Consider the following 8,536-nt stretch of genomic DNA (forward strand, 5'->3'; position numbering starts at 1 on the left):
ACAGATGAGGGAAGAGAAGTCCACTGACTTAAAATAACTTGTACAAAGCCACACAGCAAATCTTTATTGATGCCAGAACAAAGCCCAGACTGTTTACTCCATGTCCCAAACTTTTTCCACTATGACAAATTGCTCCCCACTTCCCCAGAATCTCCAATTTCTCTCAATATTATAGATTTCCACATCACTTGTCCTACTCACCTCCTTCTAAGACTTGTGCCTTTTTTCAGGGACCAACCTATTTCGTTGGTTCTGTGCAAGGACAATCTCATACAACATTCTAGGTCCACCTGGACTTTAGTTTAGGCCATTTGGCCAAAGTGGAAAGACCCTGTACTAGGCCAACTAGATAAGAGAGTTGCATTTTTAGACTGACAAAGGGATCTGACACGAGACAGATAAATAATGAGGAGAGGGAGAAATATTGAAGACGTGAAACACAAGAGAAGAGTGGGGGAAATTAATCTGCAAAAGAGAGTATCCTCAAAAGAGGAATTTTCTGAATATTTGGAGGGTGATGAGCTGGCTGTCTTTTAGTTGCCCCTCCAGATCCATTCTCCACTCTTGATCTGGCATGCTTACCCAGATAATTCTTGGGATGCTGACCTCATGGACTGCATCAATAGGTTCTCTTTCCTCTGGCAATGGTTGTCACCAGCAGGAACTTGGAGGGAAGAAGGAATGTGAAGTCAGGGATTTATTACCCTAGTTCCCTTCTTGCTGAGTTGTTGCGGCTTGGCCACAAAATTCTTCCAAAGATTCCCTCCATTTAGGCTTCCCTCTCCTTATACTGCCCTCCTTGAATTCCAGGAACCCCCTCCTTCCCTTGTCCCTTCAGACCTAGCAGTGATGATGGCTCTGCCATGTTGGTAGCCCCAGAGTAATGCACACTCTGGGGTTTCCCCAAGTCAATGACTGCTACAGGAGGTCTGCAAGATGAAGAGAATTAATAAAATCTCATTGGCAGTAGATAGAGAATACAGAGAGGCATACTTCAGCTGAATATTAACAAGGATTTTCTGAACAATATCGATGGAGTAGACAGCCTAAGGAAACAGTGATCTTTGTCATTTGAAGACAAAAATCAGGCAGTTAAGACTATTCAGTACAGTGAAGATCTATGAAAGGAGCCCCAAACTCAGAAAAAATCAAGTCAAAAATAAATTTGTGGTTGTTGTTGAAAGTGTACTGTAGTCAGTGCCTTAGAGAGCATTACCGTTTAATAGCCACTCATTTAATACAACAGTTTTACTCTAGTTTAGACCCAGTCTTTGTATATTATTTTTAAAAAAAGAAAGGTCAAATATAGAAGAAAAATAAGAATATATAATATTTAGTGTACTTATTATATACTAGGAATTTCGCTAAATATATATTTTTTAACATCAGATTTATTGAGGTTTAATTTATATAGAGTACTAGTCACCCTGTTGGGGTATAAAGTTCTGAGTTTTGACAAGTGTATGTAATCATGTTATCACCACGAAAATTAAGGTATAGAATGTTTCCGTCACACCGAAAAATTCCTCTCTGCCCGTTTGTAATCAGTTCTCTCCCCTACACCCTAGCCCTAGACCCTGGCAACCACTGATCTGATTTCTGTCCCTATAGGTTTGTACTTTTCCAGAATTTTATATGAATGGAATTGCAAGATACATAGCCTTCTGTGTCTGAATTCTTTGCTTTAGCATAATGATTTTGAGAGTCATCCATATTATTGCAAGTATTAATAGTTACTTTTATTGCTGAAAAATATTCTATTATACCACAATTTCTCCATCCATTTACCTGTTGATTCACTTCTGGGTTATTTCCAGTTTTTAGTGATTATGAATAAAGGACTTATTCAGGTAAGGTCTTTGCAGTGACATATGTTTTCTTCTCTCTTGGAGAAATACACAAAAATGGGATCGTTGACTCATATGGTAAATGTACGTTAGGAAATCACCAAACTGTTTTCCTTGTGCTAACTGGTTATAAGTATTATCTCATTTATTCCTTAGAATCCTAAATCCTTATTATCTCATTTAGATCTTGTGAAAGAAGAATTACGGTTTCCTTCTACTTTACAGACAAGAAAACCGAGGCTCAGAGAGCTGAAGCGACTTATCCGAGCTGCATGCCCAGTAAACTGTAAGGCCAAGATTTGAACCCAGACACTCACGCTCATTAGAGAACACGACTACGATGAGAAGCTTGTTATTAAATGACCGTTATATTGTGCATCTCTTGTGCAGCAGTCTCTGGTCCAGGTCCTGAAAATTTAAGAGTTAAACTAACACTGACATAATCTCCACCCTCACAGACACTGCGTGGTATCTTCAGACCCAGTGTGGAGTTGGGTGCCAAGTCAAGGAACTTGGCACCAAACTTGACATACCACCTTAGAAGTGCAAGGAAACCACAGGTTTGAAATCTGGCGGCAGATGATGACCATTACCAGCCCAGGAGTAGGAACAGTACTGAGGAGTCAGACGCCCTGGTTCTAAACCCAGGCTCTGCTACTTCCCCGGGGCGGGGGGGGGTGGGTGCAAACTTTGTCAGGCTATATAACTATTCTAGGCCATAGTTTCTTCATTTGTAAAATAGGGATCATCATTTTTATGTGGATTAAAGGAGTTCACGTGATGCGGCATTTAGAACGGTGTCTTGCACACAGTAGGAGCTCAATAAATGTTAGCTATTCACATTATCAGGGACATATGGTCAATTCCAGTCCAAATCCCGAGTTGGCCTCTTGCCTGAAATTCTTTTTAGTTCAGTAACATCTGTATCCATGACTGTGTTTATTTATTTTCTTCCTCGTTCCAGCAGAGTTTAGATGGCAGCTGTCAACATGAGGGAGCTGAAGCTTACCTGAAGACAACGAATGATGACATTTGGATTTTCTTTCAACTTCAGAGTTTTAAGATTTAGCTTCATAGTGGTAGAATAATCCACAGACACTTCATACATAAGAGTATAGCCTGTCGAATATCCCATCTGTATTTATCAGCCTCTATGCCTGTGTAATATGCTGAGTCCCCTACAGTAGCACTCCATTCCTTTAGTTCTAGTCTGCAAAGGAAGAAGGTAAGACTTCGGCAGTTAGGACATGTCAATAGTGTTAAAGACAGAATCGAATTAAATATTGATAAGATGTTTGTCTTGTTTTACTTGCCAAACCAAACCAACCTCCCACACACACACATACATATATGTGTGTGTATGTGTGTGTGTATATATATATATATAAAATATATTAAATATACTAAATATCGTACTTATGTTAAGAAAAAGAGCTCTGCATTTGAATTAATTTTATCTTCCAACCTTAGAGTTTGGGACTCCTTGTAACTCCCAATACGTTACAAAAACTACATCAGATTTTCTTAGTCTTTCTCTTGTTATTAGTATAGTATCAAGGACAGGAGGAAAAAATAGGAAATCTCTAAATTTACTCTAGAAAGATAAAAATTAAAGAGTGAAATCCATGTTTTAACTTTTATATTCTCCCTAATACTTAAAAATATACCCTTAGAAGCTATTTTTTTGTTAATTTGAGACAATTTTTGATAGTTTATCCAGAGTATTTATATAGTGTAAGTAAATCCATTTTGTCAAGGCATGCACACACAAAAACCCTAATATATTTAAAAGAAGATTTCAATAAGCCACCTGAATGAAACCATTACAAATGTGAATTATGCATGTGAAATAGGCTCAGATTCTTTTTAGTGAATTTCTCATCATTTAGATTCACCTGATGTTTGAGCCTATAGGGTCTTGAAGAAAATCCAGCTCGGAGGGAAACTGAGGAAGGCAGAAGGAAGCAGGCAAAGCCTAGTGATGAGAGCTGTCACTAGACCTGCCCTGGGATAAAATTGGCAGGTTTTGCTTGGCTATGGCCACAGGTGGAACATAATTTTGATGGCTTTATCTACAATTCTCTTCAGCATTTTTTTCCACATCATGGAAATCTGGTTCAACTCAGTCTGACAGATGGATATCTGATTTGTAGAAATGTGGGAGCCCCTGTCACTCAGAACCGAAAGAAATGCGGCCACCAGTCTTCCTGGCAGCAGAAATACAAAGTCAGAAGTTGTGACACAGGGACATCTGTTGCTTGGTTTCCTCTTCCTACCCCCAGGCCTGCACTGTGTAAACCGTAAGATATGCATTGCCCCCTGCAGATAATCCCGTTTTACTCGTTAAGCTTGACTAAGGATGGAAGAACCAGATGAGTTGTAGTAATAAATTCTGGATTTACTTAATTGCATTTTAAATCATTCTATATAACATATACAGTGTGATTTATCTCTGAGGTTCACTGTCACTGAGATATGATGGAGCCCTGGCTCTGTTCTCCAGGATCAGCTGAAAGAGTTGATGTTCATGAAAATGGTAGTTGAAAGTTACTTTTGAGATATGTGCAGTTTTTATTCAGAATTTGAATTTTATTCAAAATTTAAAACTGAGAATGTTCAATCATGAATATCACTAAATGCTATAGTTTTTCTTCTTTCCTGTTGCTCCATTTCCTTATAAATTGTATTATGCCTTTATATGTTAAAAATGCAAGACCTAAAAAGGCTAAGAAGAGAGATACAATGGCATCTTCGGTAATGAATTGTCTGTCAAGAAAGTTCATTTTTAAAACAAATTTGGCTGTACTTTTTACACTGGCAATCTATGCAAGTAGGTGTGAGTGCAAAGTTTATCACCGTTTTTTCTCTTATCACCTGTATGACCATACAGGATCCCGCAAAAGAAGACCAACTCTGCTCCCAGCTTTTCCTGAAGGACTGGGAGTGCCCTGCAGCAATGTGCTCTCTGCTTGGAACGTTCTTCCCCACATGTCCCCAAGGTTTGCTCCCTCTTTTGATTCAAGGTTCTGCTCAAAAGTTACGTTACCAGAGACTTCCTTTTGCCACACCCACTTCCAGTGCCTCACTCTCTGTCCCCCCCCCCAGTTTTATTTCTCTTTACAACATCACTATGGATACCTTTATTTGTATACTGTCTGTCTCCTCTGCTAGAATCTAAGGTACATCAGAGGAGGCACTTCATCTGTTTTTCTCTCTGTTGTAGAGTAGTACCTACAACTGTGCCTAACATACAGTGTTCTTGAAATAAATATTTGTTGCATTAGTGAAGATGAATTGAGCTCAGGGAAAACAAATAAATAAATCTGGTCCCCTCTCAAATTTCCTCATTTATACTCCTCCCTTTGTGACTTGTCTGTTCTTATTTTCTCTAACCCTGTTTTCAATCAAGGGTTCTAACATCTGTCCTGGTTTCAGATTTTCCCTTTAATATCTCTGTTTTCATGTAGGGGAGGATAAACTCAGGGCAGGGTCGGATGCAGCTGCTATGTGCCTATTGCTGGCTATCAGTGACTATGACTCCATTTAAAAATGGAACTGGCTGCACTTATCAGAGTGCAAGTGCCAAGTTGCTTCCTTGGACCTTCCCAAACTCACCAGTCTAGCTCCCAAGCACCTGCTTTCTCACGGCCAGAGCAGAAAAGCCCCTCTGTCCCAGAGGATAGTAGAAAAACATGGGAGAGAGACTTGGCTGAGAGAGACACGTGGAAGTCTGCTGACGAAGCCATTGGGAGTAGCGTCCCAAATGTGAGTATGTGCGATTCAATCTCTTCTATCATCCACAGTGGGCATCAAAGGAATCCCATAGGAACACAGAGGTGCCTCTTTTCAAGAGAAAAGAAATCTATGGACTTGAATATCAGGTACATTTTGATAGTTAAAAAGTCTGTGTAGTTAGAAACAAGAGGCTAAAGTTTCAGAACTGGAAACACAGATGTACATGCTTTCTTAGTATCCTAAAGGTATTCTGTAAGACAAAATTGAATGTGTTAGGGCCGGCCCCGTGGCGTAGCGGTTAAGTGCTCGCGCTCCACTGCTGGCAGCCCGGGTTCAGATCCCGGGCGCACACTGACACACCGCTTGTCAGGCCATGCTGTGGTGGCCTCCCATATAAAGGGGAGGAAGATGGGCACAGATGTTAGCCCAGGGCCAGTCTTCCTCAGCAAAAACAGGAGGATTGGCATGGATGTTAGCTCAGAGCTGATCTTCCTCACACAAACACACACAAAAAAATTGAATGCGTTAAGATTCTGTTTTTCTTTATTTTTTTAAACAAATATTTTAGCAACCTAGTTTTGTTTAGTTCTCAGAGTAATTCTACCTTTAAATCTATTACCGTTAAGTAAAACTTTCTTTTTGTCAAACTATGTGCATCTAAACTCAGTACTATTAATTTGCTGTAGAAAACTTCACATAGTAGGTTTTGCTGCAATATATAACCTCATTTTTTTTTCCAGCCACCTGTTCTATAAGCCCAAGAATCTTTTCCTTTCCTCACTTAAGACATAAGTCAAATTCACATCTATTTAGGTGAATTTAAACGATTAAGTTTCATCAATCAAAGATACACTATTTCACATTGGTAGTATTTAAATACAATGTAAGAAGCTGGGAGAGAAGTATTACATTTTTTTTCTTAACTCTTTTAAAAGTAAATGCTTAAAAAATCAAGGAGGCCTCTAAGCAAAAAACACAAATATTTCCTTTCAAAGAGAAGCACAATCACCTCCAAGTAATCAGAAAGCAACAAATGTGCTCCAAAAATGCAAATAAGACGGTAAGTTAACAAAAAGCCACAGTGATAAGGTAGGGGGCGGGGAGCAGCAACAACAGAAAGAAATCGTCAGCAGTGGAAACAACCAGAATGCTTGTGGAACTGACCTGTTTTGAACTCTTGACCCTGGCCTTCCTCTACCCCAGGAGGCCTGCAGGCAGGGTGCTAGAACCCACCTGACTTTAATAAATATACCTAGACTTCCACCAATTCCAGCTGTGGCCTAACCTGCTTCCAAAGGAGAATTAGAGCACCCAACCAGCTGTTTGTTTGTTTAACTAGAGGAAACTAGAAGAGAGAAAAAATGAGGTAGGGTGGAAAAAAATGAAACCAGACCTGAGGTTAGTACATGAAATACGTGCAATGAGATCTGGTGAATTTAATCTGGATGGACCACAATTTTGCCTCTAAAAGCTCTCTAGAAGCCAAGCAAAGTGGAAAACATAATAAATTACGTGATTTAATGGTCCACAAGATAACATTGAACTAGTTGCTCAGTACTTTTCCAGGTACTGAGAAAAATATTTCCCATAAATGGGCCTTGTGTAATGTCAAAAATAATGTTCTCTCAAAAACAGATTTTATAGTAAATACAAGACATTTTACAGAAATATTTCTTATAGTATGCTAATGATGTGATGACATTAAAAGGAAATCTGTGAATAACCCAAACAAGGGTCTTCCCTGGACCATTTAATACTATGGCTGAAGGTACTGGGTGGAGCGTTACCTTCCACAGAGCTTTTGGTAGAGTACTGAGCAGCTCTGCCTCAGTGCATCGCTGGGGAAGTCTCAGAAATGCAGACATTCCCTACTGCTGGCTGTGTGCACGCCCTTACACTTGAACAGTCAGTCACACCGTGGGCAAAGCTGACAGCTCCTTTTTAATGTCAAGGGTACTAACGAGGAAACATGACTACTTAGGCATACTTTTATTGTAAAGTACTTTATTTGAACTTGTAAACCAATGGGATTTGCCTAAAATGTCAATTATATATTAAAGATAAACCATTTGCTGACTTTACTGGGTAGTTAAAACAAACCTGACACACAATTATAAGCCTATCAGACACGTAGGAGTTTAATTTGAATCCTAAGCCTACTTCACAAAGAGGGTTTGTAAATATTGTCAAATCGTAGATAAGTATGTCAACATGTCGTTCCTGCTCTTCAAAAACTGTCTTCTACTCTCCTTTTCTGCTGAATCTGTGTATGTAGCCCCAGAGAATAGGGAATCCACTGTACTCACTCGCTATCCAATTATGATATTACCAGGGTCCTGTCGTTTTGGAGGTGAATCCAGAGAAGCTGTCTTTCCTTTTTCTGAACTTTCATTCTCTTCCCTTCCCTCTGCTCTGATAGTCTCTCTTTTCTGCAGCTGCACGTTCTGGACAGCATGATACAGTCTACTGAGGCTGCTTCTCTTTTGAGCTTCTCTTTCCACATATGTGGTCTCTGTCATGCTGTCATTGATTTTCGTTGCCCTCCTGGGGCCACCTGCCCTGCACTCATGCCTCACTCCCATTGGCCAGGTGCCCCCTAGGGGCAAGTCACAAGGCGTTGTTCCCACACAGTGACTGACCTTTCCCACACAGTTCTCCAAATTCAGTGTTTAGACCTTTCTCGCGCCTTGCACTGCAGGAGGTTCTCCGCCTCGGGGAACTCAGTGTTCATGGAAAGAAGCCTCTGAATTCTTAGAATTGTTAGTGAGAGCCATCAGGAAGACAACGGCCCTCTCCCTAGGAATCCAGACAACTCTCTGCACATGTTGCCTCCCTTCTCCATCCATTTGAAGAGCTCATGTCACAGCTGCGAGAGGAAATCAAAGTGGCTTTCTGTCCCTAGGGCTGTGCAGACATCAGAAAAACTTTGATACTTAACATCAACTTGAGGTGTG

Source organism: Ceratotherium simum, chromosome 27 (assembly GCF_057802395.1).
Source record: "Ceratotherium simum simum isolate JZ-2026a chromosome 27, ASM5780239v1, whole genome shotgun sequence".
Classification (NCBI taxonomy): Eukaryota; Metazoa; Chordata; class Mammalia; order Perissodactyla; family Rhinocerotidae; genus Ceratotherium; species Ceratotherium simum.